General features: G+C 39.9%; 4 non-coding genes across 4 annotated transcripts; all 4 read left to right on the forward strand.

Annotated features, from left to right (window-relative positions):
- The first annotated feature begins 5354 nt into the window (after positions 1-5354).
- trnat-cgu (transfer RNA threonine (anticodon CGU)) lies at positions 5355-5426 on the forward strand. Its single transcript has one exon. It is a non-coding gene; the product is annotated as a tRNA-Thr (tRNA).
- Positions 5427-5690: 264 nt separating this feature from the next.
- trnat-cgu (transfer RNA threonine (anticodon CGU)) lies at positions 5691-5762 on the forward strand. Its single transcript has one exon. It is a non-coding gene; the product is annotated as a tRNA-Thr (tRNA).
- Positions 5763-6026: 264 nt separating this feature from the next.
- Positions 6027-6098, forward strand: trnat-cgu (transfer RNA threonine (anticodon CGU)). Its single transcript has one exon. It is a non-coding gene; the product is annotated as a tRNA-Thr (tRNA).
- A 562-nt stretch (positions 6099-6660) lies between these two features.
- Positions 6661-6732, forward strand: trnat-cgu (transfer RNA threonine (anticodon CGU)). Its single transcript has one exon. It is a non-coding gene; the product is annotated as a tRNA-Thr (tRNA).
- Positions 6733-15182: the final 8450 nt, after the last annotated feature.

Consider the following 15182-nt stretch of genomic DNA (forward strand, 5'->3'; position numbering starts at 1 on the left):
CACTTATTACAGTTTCCACAGAGAACAGAGTCCAAGGAGACAGCAAAGTACTGTTCATGAGGCATCTATCATTTTGATCTGACAACTGTCAGATTGAGCAGTGACTGGATGGATGACCTGAGCAACAGTGACTTCAGCGTGACTCCTATAAAGTGAGAACATTAGAAAGAGACAGGTGCATTTATACCCAGACGTTTGAGAAGAGAGATATCAGTTACATCTGTGTTTAACCCAGAAACATCAGCTCTGCACAAAGGGGGGAAGATTTGATAAGATGAATCAAAATCTCCTGATTAGTAAAACCTTTAAAACAACATGTACACAGCATAAGAAAATTAAACTTTATCACGTGATGTGGATTTAATAATCTAATTGAATATATGTCATGTTGCTGTTGGTGGTGAGAAAGTATCTGTACATATTTGAACAACCAACCAACCAAATTTTCTCTCGTAATTTATTTCATTTCTAGAAAAACACAGTCAATAGATGCTAATGCTAATGGTTGCTAATGCTAATGCTAGCTAGCGCCATTCAAACTGCTGCAGTTTGGGAATGACTGAATTCCACGTTGTGCACGGACACCACATGCTTTTGATAGTTGTAACCATGGTAATCGTTCAAATAAAAAAATGGCAGCAGTTATATATGGATATAAAACTCACAACAGATAGAATATGTTTAAAGGCAGCCTGTTTACATTTTCAGATGCTACTATGCTAACAGCAAACAGAGTTAAAAAGTGGAGGGTTTTCATAAAAATGTTGTGGGGGGTCATTTAAGTTAAATATGAGACTTGTAATGAAGATCGTATTGACACAGTCATTGTTGCACTTCTTTACTTTATCTCACTCATTGTTTACATTCAGTTTCACTTCCTGTTTGGCTAAATATCAGTATTACAGCTTCTTAATTAGGTTTAAGCTTAAAACCGCTTTGTGGTTATATTTAGGAACTGAAGACAACTTGATTAAATTTAGACAAAGATCGTGGTCAGGTTTGACATGACTTTTACATGACCTTTCTTTTCCTCACTTGTAATAATTACGTTTACCACATCCTTTTACTTTGCCATCCTTCACTTCAATAAAGGCAACTAAATGCATTAAACAGGATTAATTAACTGTTCTGAGCTTTACTGCATTTAACTGCATATTGACTGGTCTAAACATCAACATGTACTCTATTTTTAACTAACTACCAATCAAAACTAGTATTACCAGACTTATAACTAACGTAGAATTTAACACAGCATTCTTTCAATTTTATCCTCAGAATTCCCACACTTAATGAACAGAGAATGGTTTCTCTCTTTACTTTTAACGTCAGCTGGACTCACTTTACTTTCAGTGTCACTAAATAACATTTATTGAAGATGATTTAAACAAAATCATTAGAAAACTCCCAAAACCGGAGTTGGTAAAATATCACGATCTTTTAATCACCAAGTCCCGCGATACTTCCCCGGCGCGGGCTAGCATCCTGCCAATCTAACCCTCCGCTGATAAAACTTAAATATATTAGCACAACGGCGCACATAAACCGTGTCAAAGTCCCATCTACTACTAAAATAATCTGTAACCATTTTACAAGATAGTTCTGGTGTGTTTTCACCGTGTACTGACCTGAAGAATCAATAAACAGCAGAGGACAATATAGACCGGCGCGCAGCTGCTAGCATCCAGATTGCGTCTGACGTAAACAGGAAGTCCAGATTGCGTCTGAGGTAAACAGGAAGTCCGCCCCGGAAACCAACCTGGAATCCACGCCCCCCGAACCCAGGTTCCACTTTACCACTACTGTTCTCACATTAAGCTCAGCAAAGCACCAAATACAGACAGGTTAATATGCCGATATACAAACAGAATATTATTTGTTCGTTTTTAAAAAAAAAAGTAAATTAATTTTGAAAACATTTAAAAATGACCATATAACCTAAAATATGTGGTGACCCCTTTTTTAGGTGCACCACACCATTAAAAGTTATGAAAATTGAAAAGATGACAAACATGTGGCCATAAGTGGCCAATATTGCACCATTACAGTGTAACAAATATCTAGTGTTAAATACCTAAATCTATAATTCTATTATATTCCATAAACTGTTGTGTCTTTGCTGCATCAAATTCTATTTGTTTATATTTTCTAAATACAGGCATTTAGAATATTGTAAATATTGTTTCTTTTTAGTGTCTGAAGTAAGGAATATTACACAGTAAATCAGATAATATTGTTTACCTTGCTTCATCTATGTGACAGCTTTTGTTACTAGTTTGATTTTTCACGTAATATTTTGAGATAAAGAAAATATGGAGCTCATGAAATAATGTGCATTTTGGTGAAGATTAGATCTCATAGGAAAGTGGAGGTGAAATGTTTGGTTTAATTTCCATTTAAAAGACACTTAGATTGAAGTAATTTTTCTCGAAAAAACAAATGAAGGAATATTGTGATGACCTCACCTCAGGCTGAATTAGTCAGCTGAGAAAACAATCATCTCTCCACAACTCCCCCTGAGTCAGAGTCACAGCGAGTCGTTTGCACTGTATTGAGTATTTGTACAGTGTTGTTTTAGCATTTTTTCTTCAGTAAAGCCTCTGAATTCGTCTTCCATGCTCCGTATACGGGTTCTGCTCTTGAAACAAAACGTATTCCTGATGGTTCAGAGAACGCAATGATTCAAAGTTACTGTTGATCACATTAATTTAGAGTGAGGACATTGTTCAAATCTGTAGTTTATCACTGTAATCTCTCTCATTTAAATGCACCGAATAAAAGAACTTTCACTGGACACATGTAGTTGATTTTTTTTTAATTACTAAAGAGTACTTTTTGATTTAACTCAGTGTTTCCCAGTCCTGGTCCTCTGGGCACCCTGCCCTGCATGTTTCCCATGTTTCCCTGCTCCAGCACACCTGATTCAAATGAATGGGTCAGGTCTTTAAGCTCTGCAGAAGGCTGAGGACGACCCATCCTTTTTAATCTGATTTGAAACAGCTTGGGAGGCTCCTTTAAAAGAGTTCTGCAGCTGAAGTTGGATTTAAAAAGATACTGAAGGAAACTGCAGCTTCATAATGTAATAACATGGAGAAGGAGCAGTTTTACACCGGAACGGCGCCGACAACAGGATGGATTTTATCGTTTGCCTTCTGCAGAGCTTAAAGACCTGACCCATTCATTTGAATCAGGTGTGCTGGAGCAGGGAAACATGGGAAACATGCAGGGCGGCGTGCCCAGAGGACCAGGATTGGGAAACACTGGCTTAACTCGTGTGTTTTCTGCGCAGCAGACAGGAACACCAACAGGTTCTGATCCAGACATGCCTCTTTAAGATCCACATTTCCTGTAAACAGGGTTTACTTTACCGCCGTCCACTGACACTCTTTGACATGCTTTCATCAAGCGTCATTAGATCCTGCTCATGATGAAAGGCCAAAACTCGCACTAGCTGCCAGAACTGAAAATAGCAGAGCTCCAATTAGCCTGTCTCTGACCCCCTTTAGAGCAACTGTGTCAGACAGAATGAGCTTTGATGCCAGCTTGGGACCCTGCCATGTCCTGCAAATGGGAAATCATGTGACCTGAAAAAAAACATAAAGCAAAGGTCAAATTTCACTGGCTGCATAGTGAATGAAGAAAAAGGAAGAGAGTTTGAGCAAGTTTCAAATGATCATTTATTTATTTATAAAGTGCCAAATTACAACAAATGTCATCTCAAGGCACTTAAATACTATAGTCCAATTCAAGCCAATTGGAGTTCAATTCATTGTAATCATAATCCAATTAATTCATATGGAGCCAATTCAAAAATAATATCCTAGCTAAGGAAACCAACAGATTGGACCGAAACTTGTCTTCAGTCCAATCTCCCGTCCTGAGCCTGAGGGACTGTGGAAAGGAACGACTCCCTTTAACAGGAAGAAACCTCTGGCAGAACCAGAACCAGGAAGAAACCTCTGGCAGAACCAGAACCAGGAAGAAACCTCTGGCAGAACCAGAACCAGGAAGAACCAGAACCAGGAAGAAACCTCTGGCAGAACCAGAACCAGGAAGAAACCTCTGGCAGAACCAGGAAGAAACCTCTGGCAGAACCGGGAAGAAACCTCTGGCAGAACCAGACTCAGGAAGAAACCTCTGGCAGAACCAGAACCAGGAAGAAACCTCTGGAAGAACCAGACTCAGGAAGAAACCTCTGGTAGAACCAGACTCAGGAAGAAACCTCTGGCAGAACCAGAACCAGGAAGGGTGGCCATCCACCTCGACCAGCTGGGGTTTGAGAAGACAGAAAAGAGGGAAAAGAGGGAAAAGAGGGGGGAAAAACACCATAACACCATTCAAAGGATAGTTCAATTCACTGTAATCATAATCCAATGAAATCCAATATTTGATTAACTTTATGTGTATTTAAATCCTCAAACGGTGAAAAGTAACTGATCCAGATTTGTCACTCATACAGAATCCCCAACAGAGAGGGTTTAGTCCTTTAAACGCACCGCTGAGTGCAGATGATGTTACCAAAGGTTGAAGGATGCTAGTTTTCTCATCATGTTGCTGTTGGTGGGCAGACGCTAAAGTATCAGTTACACTCCTCTGAGAAGAGTCACATTCTCCCCGGATTAAAGCGAGGGCAGCAGGATCTTTTGCGTGGTAATGTTCTCCAACAACTGGAGGAAGATTTTGTCCTCGTCTCATGCTGGACCGCAGGGAAATAACTCGAGCATCCCACACTTTACACACACTGGGTGAAAGTAATCACCGGCAGCAAGTGGCTGCAGATTCATCAGTGACATAACGCGCCTGTCTGCTGCCTTCACAACACAAGAGAGTGTGCAGAGGCAAGCTAGCAGGGATGATGGCTAAATTGGGAATAATTACTAAATTGATTAAAAAGAGTCTAATGTGAAGTCAAGCTGTTGCACTAAATGGAAGACACTTTTTGAACAAGTTAGCCCACAGCCATCTCTGCTACTGGCCCTGGCTTGTTAGACATTGTGTATTAATTGACGCCAGTTGCACATAAACGTATCACATACTGCACAGACAGAAGAAGGGGTGATGGTACAGTAGCCAGGATATGCAGACGCAGGGATGAAATGGTTCTTTTTCTTGGGAGACACTGCCCTGAATTGATTTTGGTAGGTGGTGCTGCTGATGTGTTCATGTGTCTTACCGTATGTACGAAAAGTGAAACTTTAGCCCTTCAAGGCTTTCCTTGTTGAATCAGCTCAGACAAGAGCTGAGAGTGACACTTCACTACAGAAGTTCCCACATATATCTGTATATATCTTTATTGGTTTGACCGAAACTTGTGCTCATCAAAGTCATTTTGATAACACAATAATATCTATAAAAAGGGCATGGTGGCCAAGTGGTAAGGCGTTGGTCTCGTAAACCAAAGATCATGGGTTCAATCCCCATCTGTGCCTTTATCTAAGCTTTAAGCAGTTATATCTTACTCACTTTGTGTACAAATCAGTCAGAATGCTTTGTGAAATTACACATATATATATTTACATATATCTAATGATCAGAGCAGAATCTCAAAAGGTGTTGTTTCCATTTCCCAAAGGTCATGGGGTCACTTCCCACACATACCTGTATATATCTTTATTGGTTTGACCTAAACTTATGCAAAATGTCATCAAAATAATTTAAATCCAGCTCAAAAACACAATAATATCCATAAAAAGGGCATGGTGGCCAAGGGGTAAGGCGTTGGTCTCGTAAACCAAAGATCATGGGTTCAACCCCCATCTGTGCCTTTAGCTGAGCTTTAAGCAGTTATATCTTACTCACTTTGTGTACAAATCAGTCAGAATGCTTTGTGAAATTACACATATATATATTTACATATATCTAATGATCAGAGCAGAATCTCAAAAGGTGTTGTTTCCATTTCCCAAAGGTCATGGGGTCACTTCCCACACATACCTGTATATATCTTTATTGGTTTGACCTAAACTTATGCAAAATGTCATCAAAATCATTTAAATCCAGCTCAAAAACACAATAACATCCATAAAAAGGGCATGGTGGCCAAGGGGTAAGGCGTTGGTCTCGTAAACCAAAGATCATGGGTTCAACCCCCATCTGTGCCTTTAGTTGAGCTTTAAGCAGTTATATCTTACTCACTTTGTGTACAAAATCAGAATCCTTCCTGAAATTACATATATATCTAATGATTGGAGTAGAACCTCAAAAGGTGTTTTTCCCATTTTCCAAAGGTCATGGGGTCACTTCCCACACATACTTGTATGTATCTTTATGCAAAACATGTCATCAAAGTCATTTAAATCCACCTCAAAAACATAACAATAACCATAAAAAGGGCATGGTGGCCAAGTGGTGAGGCATTGGTCTAACCAAAGATCATGGGTTCAACCCCCATCCATGCATAGCTTTGTGAGTAGGTGCTTCTCTGCAGAAGCAGAGATATTTGATCAACTTTGTGTACAAACCAATCAGAGTGCTGTGTAAAATTACACCTGTATCTAATGATCGGAGCAGAACCTGAAAAGGTTCTGTTCCTGTAACCAAAGGTCATGGGGTCACTTCCCACATATACCTGTATATTTCTTTATTGGTTTGACTGAAACTTATGCAAAATGTCATCAAAGTAATTTAAATCGACCTGAAAAACACAATAATAACCATAAAAAGGGCATGGTGGCCAAGTGGTAAGGCATTGGTCTCGTAAACCAAAGATCATGGGTTCACCCCCCATCTGTGCCTATATCTAAGCTTTAAGCAGTTATATGTTACTCACTTTACAAATCCTTCAATAAATTGCACATATATCTAATGATTGGAGTAGAACCTCAAAAAATGTTTTTCCCATTTCCCAAAGGTCATGGGGTCACTTCCCACACATACTTGTATATATTATTATTCTTGTGACTGAAACTTGTGCAAAAAATGTCATCAAAAACATTTAAATCCACCTCAAAAACACAATAATGACCATAAAAAGGGCATGGTGGCCAAGTGGTAAGGCGTTGATAAACCAAAGATCATGGGTTCAACCCCCATCTGTGCCTTTATCTAAGCTTTAAGCAGTTATATGTTACTCACTTTGTGTACAAATCAATCAGAATCCTTCATGAAATTACACATATATATATAAATATATTTACATATATCTAATGATTGGAGTTGAACCTCAAAATGTGTTGTTCCCATTTCCCAAAGGTGAGCTGAGCTTTAAGCAGTTATATGTTACTCACTTTGTGCATAAAGCATTCAGTGCCTGACTACCTAAACATTGACCTGCAACACTGGGATAGAGGGTTAATGTATTAAGACTGAGATACTTTTGTAAAGTTTAAAGCTGTGGATGAGTTTAATAAAGCATCAGCTCGATACACACATTTTACATTAAATTAACATGTTAACTTGGGTATAGGAGCAGGTTCATGAAAAGCCCAACAAGCCCTCATATGCTTCATTCCTCTCCTCAGCATCCACTCTCCCTCATCCTCTAACCCACTCCTCCTCTCCAACACCTCATCCCTTTCCCAACCTCCATATTTACTCATCCAGTCCTCCTTACTCCTCTCTTTCAGGCATCATTTGGGGGGGTTCTACGTCAGCTCGGGTCTTTGAACTCCTGAAACAGAACCACCACCAGTGTCCTTCTCCCCAGCCATCACAGCCCAGATGGATCAATCAGAAACCTCATGTCCACCCACTCTTCCACCCACTCTGCCCGTAACTCTTTATTAAATCAGTTGTGGTCTTTGCTGGTGAACTTTGCAGGCTCTGCTGGCCTTCATCTGAACCAAAGAGAGGAAAGGAAAGCAGGAGAAAGGGGGCTGACTGAGCAGGTTAAACACTCAAATAACTGTTTAATCAGGCTGCACATCTCGACCTTCACGATGCAGCTCAGTCCAGTTTACAGCCGGTAAATACCAAAAGATTGCACACAAAGAAAAAAACAGACAAATATTGTGTACTCAGCTCGTTGGAACAAAACAACTCTGACATCATCTCCTGAACTAAAAAAAGTCTCAGGATGCATAAGCTCCTAAATGCTGTTTTTTTGACAATTCAAGGGTTTGTTACATAATAATCAGCAAGCTGAACGCAGCTAAATCCACCCAAATATTATCATTAAACAGCTTCTAAAGGAAGGTTTACTCACACATCCACAGTGTAAACCTTGTGAGGCACGATGGCTTTCTCCTCCTCGCTTTGATGTCTTTGTTGAAGTTTTAATGAAAAAAGAAAGTTTTAATTAAAGGACTGAATGAAACATGTAGTATCCTGGTGACAGTAAATTCCAAAAAATGCAAGAGAACTGGGAGCTGCTAATGAGGTGCAGGCGGGTTAACCAAAGATGGAAGATATATTTTTGCTGAAGATAATCAAAAAGATGAGCGTTATTTTAAAATGAGAGAAACAATCCGAATGCTGGTGGAAAACGGAGAGCCAGAGGCAGCAGAACTCTGAAGAGACAATCACTGTCATTTTGAGACATCTGAGCTGAAAAACAAAAACAGCCTTCAAAAGGAAGAAAGATGGGAAGAAAGGCATCTGATATTTCTAATGAGACCTCTTGATCTGTCAAACTGAGTTTAGAAACTTTCCTCTAGAAGTGCTCGTCATCTGAGGACAGCGTGTTGTTTGGTGCAATGTGTTAACTCAAAGTTAAAAAAGGCCGAACATGTAAGCAGGATAAACACGCCGTTCTGCTTTCAGGACAAGCAAATTCAACATTTACAAGATATTTCTGTTACCCTGCTGTAACGTTCACTGCATTAGTTCTAACCCTACATAGGTTCCTGTACCTGGTCCTAAATTAGACAAATGTATCTCAGATATTCCCAGAGATTAAGCTAGTTCCTAAAAGAAATTGTTCTCTCCATTTTCCTCATAAAGATCACGTTAGATTTGCTTTGCTGGTGAATAGAAACCCAGCCAATGACTGCAAGGTGCCCAGGTCCTGTGGCTGCAGAACCAGCCCAGATCATCAGCCCTCCACCACCGTGCTTGACAGCTGGTATGAGGTGTTTGTGCTGATATGCTGTGTTTGGTTTCCTCCAAACGTGCTGCTGTGCATTAGGACCAAACATCTCCACTTTGCTCTGGTCTGTCCAAAGGACATTGTTCCAGAAGTCTTGTGCTTTGTTCAGATGCAGCTTTGCAAACCTAAGCTGTGCTGCCATGTTCTTTTTAGAGAGAAGAGGCTTTCTCCTGCAGCCCTTCCAAACAAGCCATCCTTGTTCAGTCTTTTTCTAACTGTGCTGTCATGACCTTTGACCTTTAACATGCTAACTAAGGCCTGTAGAGTCTGAGATGTAGCTCTGGGCTTCTTCACCTTGGGGTGAACTTTAACCTTTAACATGCTAACTGAGGCCTGTAGAGTCTGAGATGTAGCTCTGGGCTTTTTCACCTTGGGGTGACCTTTAACCTTTAACATGCTAACTGAGGCCTGTAGAGTCTGAGATGTAGCTCTGGGCTTTTTCACCTTGGGGTGACCTTTAACCTTTAACATGCTAACTGAGGCCTGTAGAGTCTGAGATGTAGCTCTGGGCTTCTTCACCTTGGGGTGACCTTTAACCTTTAGCATGCTAACTGAGGCCTGTAGAGTCTGAGATGTAGCTCTGGGCTTTTTCACCTTGGGGTGACCTTTAACCTTTAACATGCTAACTGAGGCCTGTAGAGTCTGAGATGTAGCTCTGGGCTTTTTCACCTTGGGGTGACCTTTAACCTTTAACATGCTAACTGAGGCCTGTAGAGTCTGAGATGTAGCTCTGGGCTTCTTCACCTTGGGGTGAACTTGCTGGGACGTCCACTCCTGGGAAGATTGACAGCTGTCCTGAATGTTTTCCACTTGTGAATAATCTTTCTCTCTGTAGAATGATGGACTCCAGATAGTCTGGAAATGGCCTTATAACCCTTCCCAGACTGATGGGCAGCAGCAGCTGCTTCTCTGAGATCATTGCTGATGTCTTTCCTCCTTGGCATCGTGTTAACACACTTAATGAGGATCCCTCTTAAATCATATGGATTCACACCGATTCTGTATTTATGTTTATTATTGGTAAATTAGTATAATGTGTTATTGTTATTGTATGAAAAACCTTAGAAATAAAAGTGTTTTTTTCTTTTTTTCTCGTTGACATTGCGGTAAAAAAGCTTGATTTATGATTTTAATGGTGTAGTCTGACGAATTAAAGCAGTAAAAGTATTTTTGAGGATAATCTGAACAGTTACAGTAGTTGAAGTGGGTTCACTGCAAACTCCATCCAAGTCAGAGCCAGAAAGCTGAACTTATTCATCAATATTTGGGGCTCTGACAACACTGGAGCAACATTAATATTTCATCTAACTGATGATCCCTGACAAAAGTGTAATCTCTTGAAGGCTGAGAGCAGGAAAGATCTCAGATACTGTTGCTGAAATCAAAGCTGTGAGGCGTTCCTGGCAGAAACAGAGCTGAAAGCTCTCCGTCTGAGAGCTGAATCCCCTTTGGACAACAAACAGGAAATGGTGCATCATCACTTTATGATGCTTGATGGATCCACTGGTCACTGTGAGCTGAAGGGCTGCGACGTTTTAACCATCCACATCCAATTTAAATTATTAATTCTTTGTCTTTTCATGACAACATTCAACAGGATGAAGGCGGGTTTTCGGATTTTTGCTGTAATAATCTTCATTTCATGTGATAGACTTTAGATTTTGAGATATTGGCATGAAAGTCTTTAGTCTTTTCATCAGAAACTGCCTGTTAACTTCATCCTGTGTCACACTGGACAGAAAAACTCTTATATTTGGCTTTTGTGTTCAGTTTGAAAGGATTCAGTTAACATTAAGTCAACAGCTGGATGCACGGCCCCCGGTGGACACCAACATTTAATCCCTTTAAGGTGCAGTGATTCATCAAATCTTTAATGTTTTTGAGTCTTTCTCATCTTTAACACAAATTCTGTCACTTGGTAAGTTTAAAGACATGAGTTTAAAATGGAAATAGAAGATTTTTGTTACTGTTTATAGTAGAAATGGATGCAGGAATCACATCGTTGATGGGATTTGTGATATTCCTTCTCTGAATGTTGACCTTATCGTTTGGATTTTATCATTAAATCGAGTTTTCGGATTTTTGCTGTAATAATCTTCATTTCATGTGATAGACTTTAGATTTTGAGATATTGGCATGAAAATCTTTAGTCTTTTCATCAGAAACTGCCTGTTAACTTCATTCTGTGTCACACTGGACAGAAAAACTCTTACATTTGGCTTTTGTCTTCAGTTTGAAAGGATTCAGTTAACATTAAGTCAACAGCTGGATGCACGGCCCCCGGTGGACACCAACATTTAATCCCTTTAAGGTGCAGTGATTCATCAAATCTTTAATGTCTTTGAGTCTTTCTCATCTTTAACACAAATTCTGTCACTTGGCAAGTTTAAAGACATGAGTTTAAAATGGAAATAGAAGATTTTTGTAACTGTTTATAGTGGAAACAGATGCAGGAATCACATCGTCGATGGGATTTGTAATATTCCTTCTCTGAATGTTGACCTTATCGTTTGGATTTTATCATTAAATCAGTTTTCCTGCTGTTCCTCAGCTGCACGCAACACACCGACTCTTCAGAAGTGCGGTATTAACTCCAGAGGAAGCCGTACAGAACTACAGAATTCATGCACCCACAGTTTCGACATCTCTGCTCCACTTTCAAGCCTTGTTTTATGTCTTTGTGACATTTACACAGAGTTTCTACTCCTGTAGAGACAGACCTGCTGCAGGCTTTTTCCTGCAGATTTCACTGGTTTTATCAACCTTTGAATAGTCGAGTTACAAAAACCGAGAGGTGCACGATGGGCCATAAATGCATCACACAACACAACACGTATGTGGGAACACTGACCATAAATCACGCATCAGCACCCTCTGTATATATACTACCAGGTTCTGCATGTTCAGAGCCACTTTGTTGTTGCTGCTCTGTGTTTGTTTCTCTTTCATTTCATGCCTTGTTTCGTGAGCTATTTCCATTTTATGATCTGGGACTTTGGCACTTTCTGTTTGATTTTACTCATCTGCCTCCTTAATATTAGTTTGCATTTGGCTCTTTCACAGATCTGCACTAATTTCATGTTAACAGGTACTTTTGCAACACAGTACTTAGTTTCCAGGACCTATTTCCCGCCGGTTGGCAACTTACATCTCCTGCCTCCGAGGGAATTACGGCTGAATCAATGCGCCTCTTCTTCCGACACACGGCGGCTGGTTTGATGGGATGAGAACAGCTGAGTGGAAGTCACATGTCGAGCTTTTTCACATCTGAAAATAAAACCGACACCACATGGGACGGAGGGTTAGAGCACATTTTGACTTGCTCAGTTGCCATAATTCAAAATGAACGTGCAGGTTCTCTGCAGATCAGTTTGTTTTATTTTCTCCGGTCATCATTTCTGAAAATGTTCCATAAATAAAGAAGCAGAAAGATAATCTGATGGATGTCACTGGATGGCTACAGTTTCACCCACTCACTTTTTAAAATTCCCTTCTTTTAACACATTAAGCTTTTGGAAAAAGTATCAGAATCAATATCAACAAAATCACCTTTGATTTTACTTTATATTGGAATGAAAATGAGTGGCATCATCCATCACTGCCATACAGCAACATGAGAGATTCTATGAGTCTGTTTCGATTAAAAAAAACATAATAGAAAAGAGAAATTGTGTGCAATAGCTGCTTTAAGCCCTGTTCAGATGGGTTTTACACCCTAAGGAGCCGCGATTCCTTGTAACGTCTCTATTTTCTTAAATAAAGTAAAATTACCAGGCAAAACTTTTACCAGAACAGAATGGCATAAAGAACCATAACTCTGCTCAGACGTTGCCTCTTTCAATCACAGTAAACCAGACATGTTCACAAGTCATTTTTTCCAAGTCCAAGTCATGTCTTAAGTCTTTGTGTTTGAATCCAAGTCAAGTCTTAAGTCTTTGTGTTTGAATCCAAGTCAGGTCTCAAGTCTTTGAGGATCAATAAAAAGTCAAGTCTCAAGTCTTTGTGTTCAAATCCAAGTCATGTCTCAAGTCTTTTGACCCAAGTCCAAGTCAAGTCTCAAGTCTCTGTGTTCGAGTCCAAGTCAGGTCTCAAGTCTTTGAGGATCAATAAAAAGTCAAGTCTCAAGTCTTTGTGTTCAAATCCAGGTCATGTCTCAAGTCTTTGAGGACCAATAACAAGTCAACTCTCAAGTTTTTATGTCCGAGTCCAAGTTAATTCTCAAGTCTTTGTGTTCGAGTCCAAGTCAGGTCTCAAGTCTTTTGACCCGAGTCCAAGTCAAGTCTCAAGTCTTTCAGGACCAATAACAAGTCTTTCAGGACTTGGGCAGCTAAATGTGGATGAAAACTAGTGAACCTGGAACCAGAACAAAGGGGAATCGGGCCATTCCTTTGTTCTTGGTCGTCCACTCCTCCCTTTATCCAACACTGTCCCTGTTTCTTGTGCCCGACTTAACGGACGTGACGGTGGATCTCTTCCATACTTAGTTCTGTAGTTTGTAATATATGCTATAGTTTGCCTTTGTAATATATCTCTTAAACATATCTCTTGTATATTATAGGGTGCACATGTTAGCTGTAAGAGCTTTGAACCTATTAATTATAACCTATAATGTTAACTTCCAGCATCTGACAGAAAAATGTGAACAAACCCATTATCCCCTTAAACATTATTTCAGTGAACAAGCTTTCATCGGCCTCCTCCATCTCTGTACTGACCGGATTTAAGTGAACACTCCTGACATGCTGTTGTCATGCATTTGCCTTTTTCAGGTTCTCAGCGTGTCACAGCCTGCATTAACCTTCCTGAGCAACAAAACCGAAGCACGAAAACAAAGCGTTTGTGTGCTGAAAGCGGCGAGCAGCTGATACTGAGCAAACCTAAATATACCAGAAGCAGGAATGAGTCAGGATGTTAGCCAACAGACACTAACTCAGCTGGACTTTGGTACAGATGTAAAGAAAATAAGTCTCTGACAGCAGGCTGATGAGATAAATGTGAGTTTGTATGAGCCATCTGAGGAAATCTCGGCTGCTTCTCCAACACCTTCTCGACCCAGAGTGGAAGACACTTTTAGATGCCTTTGTCATGTTTCAGGATATTTATTTAATTATGACTCAATGCAGATTATCGCCTCGCCACCCACAGCAGAGAGAATAATGGGGTCAGCAAAGAGTGTGACTGTGTGTGCGCCACAGAAGATTAGTTTTGACAGTGTTTTATACTGATTATAATGAGAATAAATTAAGCTTTAAGTATGTTTGCCGATGATGGAGAGGGAGGTTGTTAATGCCTGGACTCACGGGTCAAGTAAACAGCCTCACAAAACCAAGCAAAACTAATCGAATTTAACCGTGAAATTTCATTCGGTAAACAGACAAAAATGTCATTATAAATTCATATTTTTAGTTTAAAATGATACTTAACTAATTACTGACAACAAATCTAAAAGTTGAGTTTATTTTGGTGTGTATCAAAATGAAATTTAACGACAGGAACATGCGCCTGTGTGAAGAAAAGAGTCATTATAATGAGAAGCTACCTGAAAGCCATGAAATAACGAGTGTTGGCTGTAGCACCTGTGCTCAGAGCTGACAGTGGGCAGGTAAAGGTAACTGGTTTAAGCACAGTTCAACAATAACGTGCTTTAGGGAGAAAACATTCATCAAAATAACAAGTTAAACTGTGAAAATTATCAGTTCGATGTCCTTAAATCCACCAAAATACAAACAGGTTGAGTTTAGTTTGAATTATTCTGGGTTAAAACACAGAAGATTAATAAAATACCTTAATCTGGAACGTATTTTGGCCCCAAATGAAGCCAGTGCTGAGACCTCAGAGCTGAGCCTGTGCTTCTCGGCAGGATTACTGGTTTTCTGACGTAATTTCAGGTGGATTTTCAGCTTTTTCATGCAGCTGGTTTGGTTCTTACTGAGGGGTTTATGGCCACTTCTCAATGTGAGTGTTGTAAGACTCGTACTACTCACCTGCGCTCAGACTGACTCGCAGCTCATCTTTACAGGGACACAGCTTTTGTTGGTGAAGGGCAAAGGGACCTGCTGCAGGTGAATCTTTGCTCGTTACTGTATTTATGGAGTAAAATAAATGAGTGTCCTCACAGGGAAACACCAGCAGACTGCAATTAAAAATTAAAAGTCAATCT

The sequence above is a fragment of the Leuresthes tenuis genome, unplaced genomic scaffold, assembly GCF_036924035.1.
Source record: "Leuresthes tenuis unplaced genomic scaffold, fLeuTen1.0.hap1 SCAF_2, whole genome shotgun sequence".
Classification (NCBI taxonomy): domain Eukaryota; kingdom Metazoa; phylum Chordata; class Actinopteri; order Atheriniformes; family Atherinopsidae; genus Leuresthes; species Leuresthes tenuis.